The sequence below is a fragment of the Danio aesculapii genome, chromosome 7 (genome assembly GCF_903798145.1).
Source record: "Danio aesculapii chromosome 7, fDanAes4.1, whole genome shotgun sequence".
Lineage (NCBI taxonomy): Eukaryota > Metazoa > Chordata > Actinopteri > Cypriniformes > Danionidae > Danio > Danio aesculapii.
In genome coordinates, this window is record NC_079441.1 from 11734943 (window position 1) to 11751303 (window position 16361).

Genomic DNA, 16361 nt, shown 5'->3' on the forward strand with positions numbered 1-16361 from the left:
TGGGTGACAGTATTGATATTTTAACAAGTTAAACATTATTGTTTATTCGTCAACAGTGATGCTTCCTAAAGGAGATAGTGTCAACAGCACATTCAGCGTTAGAAGTGTCAAAAAACACCACGACAGTTGAATTATTATGAGTTGAACAGCGCCTCCTGTAGGTGAGTAGGCATAACGACAGTCAAATTAATACAATAACATCCAGCGATTTAGTTTTTTTTGGTTTAGACTGAGAGATTTACTTCCCAATGTAACAATTTATTTGTCTTAAGTCTCCGTATTGGGTGTTGATTTACCTCTTGAATCTCGTGTCCTAAAAGTTAGTCTGACGGGATCTAGTCAGGCCTTTTTTTACACCAGCACAAAGTCAATCTCTGCTGTAACTTCATCCAGTTTGTCTTTCACAACGTCTCCCACTTACTTTAATTCATTTTTTTGCACAGAAAACACTGCTTATGTTATTTGTTTTGTATTTGTCATCATTTTCGATGTTGTTTTTGTTCTCTCGTATGTACAGAAAAGTATGATAGTTTGAATGTTTGCATCATATCACTGAGTCTACTTAACAGGTAAATGGTTAGATGTGTTTAATTGTAACTTAGTGATGGTTTATTATGTAAACCAGGGAACAATTACTTGTTTGACGATCAGCAATAATGCTTTTTCTCTTTTTCTCCAGCCAAACTGAGACGGATAAGTTAAAGAAAGCATTGTGTCAAATGGAGTTTAGAGAAAAAAAAAAAGACAAGAACAGTCTATTTGCAGAATAGAGAGCAGATTATTGGCTCTATGTTCAGGTTGACACTGCCCAACGTCACTGTAATCACACAATTAAAGGTTTATTTTAGTCTAAAAATCACTTCCATTCCTATTTCTCATCAGTTTATTTTGTTTGATGGCTGGTTGTTGAATGTGTCTTTTTATTATTATTTTTTTCACAACCTCAAAACCCCATGCAGCATAGTATCTCAATCACTGGTGTGTTTCTGATTTGCAAAACCAATGGTGTGTGATTGAATAATTTATTATTACCAGAATGGTTATAGTGTTCCAGAAATAAATTATTTTCTTGTTTAAAAAGCAAACTTGCTGTTATGTGGTTCATTTTTTTCTCCAGTGGAAATTCTTCTACATTTTAAATGAGTGTGATGTAGTTTTGAATAGTTAATAATGTTGAATAGTTTAAATTTACTTTATGCAAATCAAACTTACGTGCAAAACCTGAATATTACATAAATAATTTGTGGATAAAGTACAATTACCATCCAATGAGTCGAGATATGATTCCCACGATACGATATTATCACGAGACTTATATCTTATATTAAGTATTATTACTTGTATGTATTAATATAATATTGTTGTCATGATGCAATACCCACGATATGATGTTATCACGATACTTGATGCACAATATATTATTGGCCATAATGGGCCATAGACAGGTCTGATAATTTTTTTTTTGACAATTCAAATAAATAATAATAATTCTATTAAAAACATGTTTACTATAAGCATAAAACATGTTCTAACTTTTCAGGCCTTTAGCCAGGGGGGTTCGGAAGACCCACCCCTCACTGAGAAAGATCCAGAATTTGTCCCATACATGAGCTCATTTGTCCATGATAAGTAATGAAAATAATCCATCGAAAAAGGCTTGAAGACCAAATGGAATCCTCTGTCAGCTGTTGCTTCAGTGGGACTATAATCTGATGTAGGAGAAGTCTTCTTTCACTGTATTGTTTTTAAACAGAGAAAACATTTACAGGTGACTTTATTCTAAATCTTGGACCTTATTTCTGAAATAAAAATGAGCAATAAAAAGGTATGAAGCACCAGAAGCTGATCATATTAAGTTAATTTGAATATATTTTGGCTGTTGTTGATTTCCAGGAATTTTCAAATGTACTTTTTTTTACCAAAGAGACTAGAAAAATTCAGAAGAATTCATTATTATAGTTTTATTATTATTATTATTGTTGTTATTATTGTTAATATTAATATGTTTTAATTATTATTTTTTATTGAAATGGCCAAATTGTGACTGAGGACAGTGGAATGTGCTGGCCAGTTTGTTTTTTGTCTAATAAATGACAGTAGGCTACAGTTTTTTTACTTTAAAACTTTAACAGATTGCTATTTTTTCCTTATGCTGTAATAAATTTGTGTTTTAAATTAGTCTTGTTTACAGTTTTTTTTATTGCAATTTTTTAGGAAATATTTTTAGTACATCATTAAAGTGTGCTTATGATGACATCTGACTAGTTAATCCAGCAAAAACAATCACTAAAATGCAGTAGTTAAGTCTTATAGTATTAATTAATTAATATTTTATCCATAACCCACAGTAAATAAAAATAGTAGTTAATAGATATATAAATCTCAGCCTGCCTGTCAGACATTTCACTCTGGATGAAAGATCATCATCTCCAGCTTAACCTCATGAAAACGGAAATGCTTGAAGTTTCTGCCAACCCGACTCTTCACCATAACTTTTCAATCCAGATGGATGGAGCAACCATCACTGCATCCAAAATGGTAAAAAGCCTTGGAGTAACGATTGATGACCAACTGAACTTCTCTGACCACATTTCTAGAACTGCTCGATCTTGCAGATTCGCACTCTACAACATCAGAAAGGTCCGACCCTTCCTATCTGAACATACAGCTCAACTCATTGTTCAAGCTCTTGTTCTCTCCAAACTGGACTATTGCAACTCTCTGCTAGCCGGGCTACCAGCTAGTTCTATCAAACCTCTTCAGCTGCTTCAGAACGCAGCAGCACGAGTGGTCTTTGATGAACCCAAAAGAGCACATGTCACTCCGCTACTCACCCGTTTGCACTGGCTGCCAGTTGCTGCCCGCATCAAATTCAAAGCTCTGATGTTTGCTTACAAAGTGACCTCTAGCTTGGCTCCTTCATATCTGCTCTCACTTCTGCAGATATATGTGCCCTCCAGAAACTTGCGTTCTGTGAATGAACGTCGCCTCGTAGTTCCATCCCAAAGAGGGAAGAAATCACTTTCCCGAACTCTCACATTCATTCTGCCCAGTTGGTGGAATTCAATTCACCTTTATTTGTATAGCGCTTATACAATGTAGATTGTGTCAAAGCAGCTTCACATAAAAGGTCACAGTAAATAGGAACAGTGTAGTTAAGTTTGTAGTGTTTAAGTTCAGTTCAGTTTAGCTCAGTTCAGTGTGGTTTAATAATCACTACTGAGAGTCCAAATATTGAAGAGCAAATCCAACGATGCGCAGCTCTACAGATCCTGAACCATGCAAGCCAGTGGCGACAGCGGAGAGGGAAAAAAAACTTCACTAAAGGCGGAAGTGAAGAAAAAAAACCTTGAGAGAAACCAGGCTCAGTTGGGCACGACCATTTTAATTTCTCCGCTGGCCAAACGTCTTGTGCAGAGCTGCAGTCTCAGTGGCGGAGGCTGGAAGCTGGCCTCAGCGAAGACTCGTCTGTCTCTGGAGCGTCATAGGAAACAGTCTCATGTTCTCCACTCTTCCATGACCATCGCAGTAGTTGTTCAGGATTCGGCCAGGTCCAGGATATGGAAACCTTGGGATCATCTCGTCGTTGGTCTTGGATCGAATCAGTGACTCTGCATAGTCTGAGGGCCTCGGGAAGAGTATCCCCAGGTGGAAATGGAGAATAAAGAAAATAATTAGCGTAGCTGATGTTCACAGTGTATATCAGCAAGATGCATAACCTGTGTGGAAGCCCCCTAAGTGGTGCACTAAGTGTATGCTTTACTGAACAGATAGGTCTTTAATCTAGTTTTGAATTGGGAGAGTGTGTCTGAGCCTCGGACGTTATCAGGAAGGCTATTCCAGAGTTTAGGAGCTATAAATGAGAAGGCTCGACCTCCTTTACTCGACTTTGCTATTCTAGGTACTACCAGAAGTCCTGAGTTTTGAGATCTTAAAGAGCGAGTTGGATTGTAGCGAGACAGAAGATTGGTTAGATAAGCAGGAGCTAGATTATTTAGAGTTTTATATGTAAGAAGCAATATTTTAAATTCAATACGAAACTTAACAGGCAGCCAGTGTAAGGAGGATAAAATTGGGGTGATGTAATCAAATTTTCTAGACCTGGTTAGAACTCTGGCAGCTGCATTTTGTACTAATTGAAGTTTGTTAATAGAGGATGCTGGGCAGCCAGCAAACAGTGCATTACAGTAGTCCAGCCTAGAAGTCATAAAAGCATGGACTAGCTTTTCTGCATCTGAGATGGATAGCATACTGCGTAACTTAGCTATATTTCTCAGATGAAAGAAAGCAGTTTTTGTGACATGGGAAATATGATTTTTAAAAGTTAAATTGCTGTCTAATATGACACCCAGATCTTTTATAGCAGAACTAACGCTAACTTTGTATCCCTCTAATTGTAGATCGAGTTGTGAGATCTGCTGTGTACAGGATTTAGGCCCAATAAGTAATAATTCTGTTTTGTCTGAGTTTAAGAGAAGATAATTGTTGGTCATCCAGTCTTTAACATCTTTAATACACTCATTTAGCTTGGACAGATTAGACGTCTCGTCAGGTTTAGTTGAAATATATAATTGAGTATCATCTGCATAGCAGTGAAAGCTGATCCCATGTCTTCTAATAATGTCTCCCAGGGGTAGCATGTATATTGTAAACAGTAAAGGGCCTAAAACTGATCCTTGAGGCACCCCGTATTTTACTGGGCTGATTTGTGAAGGCTGTCCATTTATATTTACAAACTGGTAACGGTCAGATAAGTATGACTTAAACCATTGTAGGGCCTGTCCTTGGACACCTGTAGACTTTAAGCGATTAATAAGGATACCATGGTCAATGGTGTCAAATGCCGCACTAAGATCGAGTAGAACTAATAGCGAGATGCACCCTTGGTCAGCAGCTAAGAGTAAATCGTTGGTTATTTTCACTAATGCAGTTTCTGTACTGTGATGAGCTCTGAAACCTGACTGAAACACTTCAAAAACATTGTTGGTCTGCAGAAAGGAGCATAATTGAGCAGAAACAACTTTTTCTAGTATTTTAGATATAAATGGAAGGTTTGAAATAGGCCTATAATTAGCAAAGTTGCTGGGTTCCAGTTGTGGTTTCTTAATAATAGGTTTAATAACAGCTAACTTGTAAGGATTTGGAACATGGCCTAAAGATAAAGAAGAGTTGATAATGTTAAGAAGAGGTTCTCCTATAACAGGTAGCAATTCTTTCAGTAACTTTGTTGGAATTGGGTCCAATATACACGTAGCTGATTTAGAGCTATTTATAATTTTGTCTAGCTCTTCCTGTTCTATGATTTTAAAGCACTGTAGGTTATTTAGATTCAGAGGCGTGTTTACTGGATCTGAAGTATAAGGCGGTGCAGAAAGTTTAATATCTCCTATTTTCTGTCTAAAGCCTTCTATTTTATCACTGAAAAAATTCATGAAGTCATCACTACTAATTTGCGGTGGAACGTTTTGTTCCAAAGATGACCGATTATTTGTTAATTTAGCAATGGTGTTAAATAAGAATCTAGGATTGTTTTGATTATTTTCTATCAGTTTGCGGAGGTGCTCAGCCCTGGCAGATTTTAAAGCCCTCCTATAGCTGGACATACTGTCTTTGTATGCAATTCTAAAGACTTCTAAATTAGTTTTTTTCCATTTACGTTCCAGGGCACGGGTTGCTGTTTTGAGAGCGCGGGTATGACTATTATACCACGGTGTAGTTTTATTCTCTCTAGTCTTTTTTAGTTTGATGGGTGCCACAGTATTTAAAGTGCTAGTAAAGATGGCATCCATACTGCTGGTTACTACATCAAGGTCATTTGCGTTTGCGGGTGCATTTCGAAGTAGAGAAAGATCAGGTAAGTTATTTATAAATTCATCTTTAGTGGATGGAACAATAGTTCTACTAGGACGATATATCGGAGCGGATCTGCTAATTTCAGGTAAACACAGCTTATATAGTAAGAGGTAGTGGTCTGTAATATCATCACTTTGTGGTATAATGTCTACATCAGTGACCTCAATTCCATAAGACAGAATTAGATCTAGTGTATGCTTTAGGCGATGAGTTGGACCAATAACATTTTGCTTTATTCCTAGTGAGACCAGCAAGTCCGTAAACGCGAGCCCTAACGTGTCGTTAGCGTCATCTATGTGGATGTTAAAGTCTCCTACAATTAGTATTTTATCAGTTTTAACTAGTAAGTCAGAGATAAAATCAGAAAACTCTTTTAGAAAATTGACATAGGGTCCTGGAGGTCTATATATGGTGATTAGAGCGAGAGATAACATAGGTTTTTGCATAGTGTTTGGAAGGACAACATTAAGCGCTAGTACTTCAAAGGAGCTAAACATAAGTCCGTTTCTCTGATTAACATTAAGAATATCACTAAAGATTGACGCAACTCCACCACCACGACCAGTTTGACGAGCCTCATGTTTATAGTTAGGGAATGAACTCCCTAACTACATCAGAACAGCAGAGTCACTTGCTGTCTTCAAGAAACGACTAAAAACTCAACTGTTTAGTCTCCACTTTCCTTCCTAATCTGCAACTGCCTCTCTGGCTATACCACTAACTGTACTCTCTCTCTCTCTCAAAAAAAAAATAAAATAAAATAAAATAAATTTTCTACTAATGTTTTGCTCTTAGACTTTTACACACCTGAAACTTGTCTATAGCGCTTGTTCACTGCTGCTCTTATAGTTGTGTAAATTGCTTCCTTGTCCTCATTTGTAAGTCGCTTTGGATAAAAGCGTCTGCTAAATGTAAATGTAATGTAAATGTAAATCTCTCAATGAACATGTCAGTGCCGTCAGAATGACAAGCCCCTGTGTCATTGTGTACGGATAAGACAGTCCGTCATGTTTAGGGCCAGACCGAATCTGTGGACATTTTTTGCCATTTCTGCGCAGAATTGTGTTAAAAATCTGCAGATTTATACTGAATTATTTTAGGAGTATCTTAACTAAAACATTATTATATTAAATAACAAGTAATACCTTTTTAACTTTTATTTAATGTTTAAAATGCAAATCCAATTAGATCCTCTTTATTTGGTAAACAAAGCAAGTCTCTCATATAATATATCTACTAAAAGACAGAAAATATTACTGTACAAACTGTATTGTGAATAAATCATATGAATATTTTCATATTAGTCAATAATATTATTGTAAATAATTGAAAAACTGAATATATATAGATTTACACACATTTACGCAAGTAAATAAACAGAATCAATGATGGGCTAAAAATCTGTGGAATTCTGCACACGTAGATTCTGTGTGGGCCTAGTCATGTTGTTAGTATAACAGTGTACTCTGGAGCGATGTTCTGATGTAAACTGTGGCTAATTTATTTATTTCTTTGCTGTTTGTACTGTAATTTGTTGCCAGATCATATCATTGTGATACAGAAAGGAAAAGACCAAAACAAAATGAGAAATGTGAACGTAAGACAATCTCCCTTCAGATACACCTCACCTTTATTAGACAAAGTCAAGATTGACCTGGGAGCAATTTACCAATTATAGATTTAGAAATAAAGTCTAATGGAAATGTATAGAAAAATGCATTATGGCTAAATATTATGACAACTTGTTCAACTTCTTATATATATATATATATATATATATATATATATATATATATATATATATATATATATAACTTGACATTAACTTTTTTCCTCACCACCCACTGCTCATTTACACAAGACAAAATTGTGTTGTTGGAAAATGTATTTTATATACTTAAATTTGACTTTTGCATGCTAAAGAACTTGAGTAAGAGACATTTTACTTGATTTGGGTCATTGAAATAACTCTGACTACCAATATTGTGATATAGATACCTGCTGTGGTCAACCTAAAACCTACAGTAGTTTGACATAAAACCAAAACAATACCCATTCTTGTCTTAGGACATTTTTATTAATCAAATGTTTTAATAACCGTAAGCTCATGACATGTTGAATTTATAGTATATTCTGCTGGTTTTAAACCTACAGAATAATGATAAATACTGTTACTGTATGTAACAATCATAACATTACCATTATGTCTTAGGACATCTTTGATTAACTTTTTATTACCTACACCAAATGTTGACTAATGAAGGTACAATTATAACAGCAATTTTTTTGTTAGACTACTTTATTGTCAAACCATGTTGCAAACAAATACATTCAACAGACTTGTATGACAGTGTATTGCTGTAGAGGACCAATAAAACACGAGACAGGTGTTTAGAAAGAGTATAGTTTATTTTGTTTGACCTGCAAACCTATCTAAACAAGATAAACTTTCAGAAAACAGCACGGAAACATTATAATGCGCGCGCTCGTAAACATAACCCGCGGTTGTCTTCAATAGTCCTTCTTTGCTCAACAACTGCTGAAAAACAAAGCAAAACATTACAACAGCCAGACATAAAGCTAAAACATAACAGTTACCATGGTTTCTATTTTAAACTATAGTAAACTAAAGTTTGAAACTAGTTTAAAATAGACGATGAGTGGGCCTCGCTGCTCCCACCCACCATAACCCTCGCAGCGGGGTCCCACTGCCGGCCTCCCGTGTTTCCCTGAGGGTCCTCAGGGCTTGTATTGATCCCTGCCTAGGGTTCACAAGCCGCCTCGCCCCAGGGAGTGCACGAGCTAACCGGGCGCCAGTCCGTGCCAGTGTTCACTGGAATGTTGCTCGGCGGCACATTTCGAGCAACAAACACGTAATATTCTTCGCGATATTGCGTTTATGTACGCAAACCGCAAGGAACTACAGCACAGACGGGCCCGAGTGAAGCTTCACGAAGCGGACTTCGTGAGATTGGCGTGGCTCCACTCGTACCGTCAGGTATTGAACTCACCTTGATCAAGTACAGACAGCAACACCGAGCGAACTGACAACGCCGAGTGAGAACCGATGAGCTTTATAGGAATGCAGATGCAAATGTTTACAATGCGACGTCACTGCCGTGAGTCTCGTTGTCATGGTGAGCGCTGAAGAGAGCACATCTCATTGGAGCACAGTACACAGACTCGGCAATTTCCGTCACGGCGAGTTGCGGTCGGCTGTGGACAAAAACATTAAATATATTAAATATATATTTTTACATTTTTGGTGCTGTGTAATATTCTGGGATGCAGTAGAACATGGAGACCGATGAATATAATTAAAGACAAATGCGGGACATTAGAACATACCAATGACTCTGACAAACTCCTAGTGGTGGTAAGCTTTTTATTATCCAAGATCGCCATCTAGCGGTCACATAACCTAATAGCATGTTACTTGCTACTAACCACCCCCATGGCCAAAACGTCCAGCATTTGTCCTTTTAATTATTTTATGTAATTTAATATTATATATTATATTTATTATCTAATTAATATAATATATTTATATTTAATATATATTCCAGTCACGTCTGTGTTTATGAGGCTGTTTGGTCAATTCATTCATTTCATTCTGATCAGATATCCGATCGCTTAAACCACTTCAGAAGGTAATCTGGGATGCATTCCAAATGAAACTGGACAGGTCTAATCAATTTTTAGACAAAATTCATATAAATAAATAAAATTATGACCTGGAGAAAGTCTGCCCTGCGCCTGAAACACCTGTAGGTGCACTTTTACAGCCACAATTCTATTAAAAACATGTTTACTATAAGCATAAAACATGTTCTAACTTTTCAGGCCTTTAGTCAGGGGCGTTCGGAAGACCCACCCTCACTGAGAAAGATCCAGAATTTGTCCCATACATGAGCTCAGTTGTCCTATTTTGACCGCTGCCATCATAAGTAATGAAAATAATCCATCGAAAACGTCTTTAAGACCAAATGGAATCCTCTGTCAGCTGTTGCTTCAGTGGGACTATAATCTGATGTAGGAGTCTTCTTTCACTACTGTATTGTTTTTAAACTGAGAAAACATTTACAGGTGACTTTATTCTAAATCTTGGACCTTATTTCTGAAATAAAAATGAGCAATAAAAAGGTGTGAAGCACCAGAAGCTGATCATATTAAGTTAATTTGAATATATTTTGGCTGTTGTTGATTTCCAGGAATTTTCAAATGTACTTTTTTTACCAAAGAGACTAGAAAATTCTGAACAATTCGTTATTATAGTTTTATTATTATTATTATTATTATTATCATTAATATGTTTTAATTATAATTTTTTATTGAAATGGCCAAATTGTGACAGTTGGACAGTGGAATGTGCTGGCCAGTTTGTTTGTTTTTTGTCTAATAAATGACAGTAGGCTACAGTTTTTTTACTTTAAAACTTTAACAGATTGCTATTTTTTCCTAATGATGTAATAAATTTGTGTTTTAAAAATTACTCTTGTTTAAATTTTTTTATTGCAATTGATTAGGAAATATTTTTAGTACATCATTAAAGTGTGCTTATGATGACATCTGACTAGTTAATCCAGCAAAAAAAAATCACTAAAATGCAGTAGTTATATCTTATAGTATTAATTAATTAATATTTGATCCATAACCCACAGTAAATAAAAATAGTAGTTAATAGATACATAAAAAGCAACAACATGCAAATAAAAAGACCTCAGCCTTTAATTTTTTTCATAGGATCGCGTATTAGATTAGTACATTAGATTAACAAAACAGACTGATTTTATAGCACCAGGTTAAACTTTCTGACTCCTTTATGGTAATCAAATACATTGAAAATAAATACAGGCCACAACTGAACATTGAGGATGATCTCCAAAATTAAACCAATAGACTTGTGCCGAAAACATGGTGTCCATCAGGCTCGTTGAGGTGAGGTTAATATTAAATTGTATGTTATTAAAATTAAATTAAATTAAATTAAATTAAAACATCCTTAGCATGGAGTCCTGTATAAGACTGAAATTTAATTCACAATGATTTAAAAAAAAAGACTTAAAAAGTCATGCATTTGAAATAGTGACTGACACCTACAGAAACCAGGGTTGTGATGTTTTATTCCACTGTGGATTTTTAGAGGTATCTGTTTTACAATACATGACTCTTCTTTTTTGTACTATCATGGTTACATCAAAATGAGTAGACTATAAAGTGCCTATATAATTATCAACTATAAAACTATAACTATAAAATAGTTATGGTAACTATAAAATTATCAAGCCAAAAAAATGTACAATCCAATTATGTAGACACTGCTATTTTTATAAAAGAATATGTGCAAATAAACATACACACTTTTGTCTTTGCAGACTTTTCGTCTTTGCATTAACTTGTGTTGTATTCCAGTTTTTCTCAGTCGCTTTGGTACATTTCTCAGATTTAAAATTTACAAAACAGTAAGTGCATTTCTCAAAACAGCACATACAAATAGCAAAACAGCATGGATTACCTGCAAAAGCCAGTCTCTTGCTTAAAATCCTTAGTTCTTCTCAAACTGGATTATTGCAACTCTCTGCTAGCCGGGCTTCCAGCTAATTCTATCAAACCTCTTCAGCTGCTTCAGAACGCAGCAGCACGAGTGGTCTTTGATGAACCCAAAAGAGCACATGTCACTCCGCTACTCACCCGTTTGCACTGGCTGCCAGTTGCTGCTCGCATCAAATTCAAAGCTCTGATGTTTGCTTACAAAGCGACCTCTGGCTTTGCTCCTTCGTATCTGCTCTCACTTCTGCAGATTTATGTGCCCTCCAGAAACTTGCGTTCTGTGAATGAACGTCGCCTCGTGGTTCCATCCCAAAGAGGGAAGAAATCACTTTCCCGAACTCTCACATTCAATCTGCCCAGTTGGTGGAATGAACTCCCTAACTACATCAGAACAGCAGAGTCACTTGCTGTCTTCAAGAAACGACTAAAAACGCAACTGTTTAGTCTCCACTTTCCTTCCTAATCTGCAACTGCCTCTCTGGCTATACCACTAACTGTACTCTCTCTCAAACTTGTCTATAGCACTTGTTCACTGCTGCTCTTATAGTTGTGTAAATTGCTTCCTTGTCCTCATCTGTAAGTCGCTTTGGATAAAAGCGTCTGCTAAATGACTAAATGTAAATGTAATGTAAATGTAAATCTCTCAATGTACATGTCAGTGCCGTCAGAATGACAAGTTCCTGTGTCATTGTGTACGGATAAGACAGTCCGTCATGTTTAGGACTAGACGGAATCTGTGGACATTTTTTGCCATTTCTGCGCAGAATTGTGTTAAAAATCTGCAGATTTATACTGAATTATTTTAGGAGTATCTTAACTAAAACCTTATTATATTAAATAAAAAGTAATACCTTTTTAACTTTTACTTAATGTTTAAAATGCAAATCCAATAAGATCCTCTTTTTTTGGTAAACAAAGCAAGTCTCTCATATAATATATCTACTAAAAGACAGAAAATATTACTGTACAAACTGTATTGTAAATAAATCATATGAATATTTTCATATTAGTCAATAATATTATCGTAAATAATTGAAAAACTGAATATATATAGATTTACACACATTTACACAAGTAAATAAACAGAATTAATGATGGGCCAAAAATCTGTGGAATTCTGCACACGTAGATTTTGTGTGAGCTTAGTCATGTTGTTAGTATAACAGTGTACTCTGGAGCGATGTTCTGATGTAAACTGTGGCTAATTTATTTATTTCTTTGCTGTTTGTACTGTAATTTGTTGCCAGATCATATCATTGTGATACAGGAAGGAAAAGACCAAAACAAAATGAGAAATGTGAACATAGGACAATCTCCCTTCAGATACACCTCACCTTTATTAGACAAAGTCAAGATTGACCTGGGAGCAATTTACCAATTATAGATTTAGAAATAAAGTCTAATGGAAATGTATAGAAAAATGCATTATTGGCTAAATATTATGACAACTTGTTCAACTTCTTTTATATATATATATATATATATATATATATATATATATATATATATATATATATATATATATATATATATATATATATATATATATATATATAACTTGACATTAACTTTTTTCCCTCACCACCCACTGGTCATTTACACAAGACAAAATTGTGTTGTTGGAAAATGTATTTTATATACTTAAATTTGACTTTTGCATGCTAAAAGAACTTGAGTAAGAGACATTTTACTTGATTTGGGTCATTGAAATAACTCTGACTACCAATATTGTGATATAGATACCTGCTGTGGTCAACCTAAAACCTACAGTAGTTTGACATTAAACCAAAACAATACCCATTCTTGTCTTAGGACATTTTTATTCATCAAATGTTTTAATAACCGTAAGCTCATGACATGTTGAATTTATAGTATATTCTGCTGGTTTTAAACCTACAGAATAATGACAAATACAGTTACTGTATGTAACAACCATAACATTACCATTATGTCTTAGGACATCTTTGATTAACTTTTTATTACCTACACCAAATGTTGACTAATGAAGGTACAATTATAACAACTATTTTTTGTTAGACTACTTTGTCAAACCATGTTGCATACAAATACATTCAACAGACTTGTATGACAGTGTATTGCTGTAGAGGACCAATAAAACACGAGACAGGTGTTTAGAAAGAGTATAGTTTATTTTGTTTGACCTGCAAACCTATCTAAACAAGATAAACTTTCAGAAAACAGCACGGAAACATTATAATGCGCGCGCTCGTGAATATAACCCGCGGTTGTCTTCAATAGTCCTTCTTTGCTCAACAACTGCTGAAAAACAAAGCAAAACATTACAACAGCCAGACATAAAGTTAAAACATAACAGTTACCATGGTTTCTATTTTAAACTATAGTAAACTAAAGTTTGAAACTATAGTTTAAAATAGACGATGAGTGGGCCTCGCTGCTCCCACCCACCATAACCCTCGCAGCGGGGTCCCACTACCGGCCTCCCGTGTTTCCCTGAGGGTCCTCAGGGCTTGTATTGATCCCTGCCTAGGGTTCACAAGCCGCCTCGCCCCAGGGAGTGCACGAGCTAACCGGGCGCCAGTCCGTGCCAGTGTTCACTGGAATGTTGCTCGGCGGCACATTTCGAGCAACAAACACGTAATATTCTTCGCGATATTGCGTTTATGTACGCAAACCGCAAGGAACTACAGCACAGACGGGCCCGAGTGAAGCTTCACGAAGCGGACTTCGTGAGATTGGCGTGGCTCCACTCGTACCGTCAGGTATTGAACTCACCTTGGTCAAGTACAAACAGCAACACCGAGCGAACTGACAACGCTGAGAGGGAACCGACAAGCTTTATAGGAATGCAGATGCAAATGTTAACAATGCGACGTCACTGCTGTGAGTCTCGTTGTCATGGTGAGCGCTGAAGAGAGCGCACCTCATTGGAGCACAGTACACAGACTCGGCAATTTCCGTCACGGCGAGTTGCAGTCGGCTGTGGACAAAAACATTAAATATATATTTTTACATTTTTGGTGCTGTTTAATATTCTGGGATGCAGTACAATATGGAGACCGATGAATATAATTAAAGACAAATGCGGGACATTAGAACAGACCAATGACTCTGACAAACTCCTAGTGGTGGGAAGCTTTTAATTATCCAAGATCGCCATCTAGCGGTCACATAACCTAATAGCATGTTACTTGCTACTAACCACTCCCCATGGCCAAAACGTCCAGCATTTGTCCTTTTAATTATTTTATGTAATTTAATATTATATAATATATTTATTATCTAATTAATATAATATATTTATATTTAATATATATTCCAGTCACGCACTTTTACTGCCACAATTCTATTAAAAACATGTTTACTATAAGCATAAAACATGTTCTAACTTTTCAGGCCTTTAGCCAGGGGGGTTCGGAAGACCCACCCTCACTGACAAAGGTCCAGAATTTGTCCCATACATGAGCTCATTTGTCCTATTTTGACTGCTGCCATCATAAGTAATGAAAATAATCCATCGAAAAAGTCTTTAAGACCAAACGGAATCCTCTGTCGGCTGTTGCTTCAGTGGGACTATAATCTGATGTAGGAGAAGTCTTCTTTCACTACTGTATTGTATTTAAACAGAGAAAACATTTACAGGTAACTTTATTCTAAATCTTTGACCTTATTTCTGAAATAAAAATGAGCAATAAAAAGGTGTGAAGCACCAGAAGCTGATCATATTAAGTTAATTTGAATATATTTTGGCTGTTGTTGATTTCCAGGAATTTCAAATGTACTTTTTTTAACCAAAAAGACTAGAAAAATTCAGAAGAATTCATTATTATAGTTTTTTTTATTATTATTATTGTTGTTATTATTGTTATTATTAATATGTTTTAATTAGTATTTTATTGAAATGGCCAAATTGTGACTGAGGACAGTTGAATGTGCTGGCCAGTTTGTTTTTTGTCTAATAAATGACTGTAGGCTAAAGTTTTTTACTTTAAAACCTTTAACAGATTGCTATTTTTTCCTAATGATGTAATAAATTTGTGTTTTAAAAATTAGTCTTGTTTAAAAAAAAATTTTATTGCAATTTTTTAGGAAATATTTTTAGTACATCATTAAAGTGTGCTTATGATGACACCTGACTAGTTAATCCAGCAAAAAATTCACTAAAATGCCATATTTAAATCTTATAGTTAACTAGAAACTGAGTCGTATAGCTGCAAAAAGGTCCACTTTTTGAGAAAAAAAGAACCATCTCTTTCACTAGGCAGGCTACGGGCCTGATATTACTTATCATGATACGATATTATCACAATACTTAGACAATATATTATTGATCATGTTATGATTCCCGCGATATGATATTATCATGATTCTTGATACGCAATAGTTTATTATTGTGATTTTAATTAAATTGCAATTACTCTATTGCAGTTTACGACTTTTTTTTTCAACTGTTTTAACAAACATTTCTCTGTTTGTTTATCTCACTTTAATTTTATTGCTGCACTGCAAAATAAGATTTGTCAAGCAGACAAACCGACCAATACTTTAATCAAAATCTGTCATAAATTCTGTATGCAACTTTTTGCAATGTCGGCCTTTTTTGTAACTAATTGCTTTGCTGAAGGCCACGTGGCTCCAGAAAATACCACCATCTAGTATACAGTAAAGAAATTGATTAAATTATTCAATCAAATAGAATAATAAGATATTGGTCATATATCAATAATATGGGTGACAGTATTGATATTGGACAAGTTAGTAATAATGAAAACCAACTTTGTTTGAAGTATATCAAGACCTTAAGCCAGAACTGAATACTTACGTGCGCACAAAAAAACAAAAATAACGACTTTATTGATCAGTTTCTTCTCCTCAGTGTCAGTAATGTGTATTGTACACATTTACATGTCACACTTGGTCGATCTGCTGACGGATTATCTCAGATGTGTCTGTTCTTCATTTATACCAGAGAAAATGTG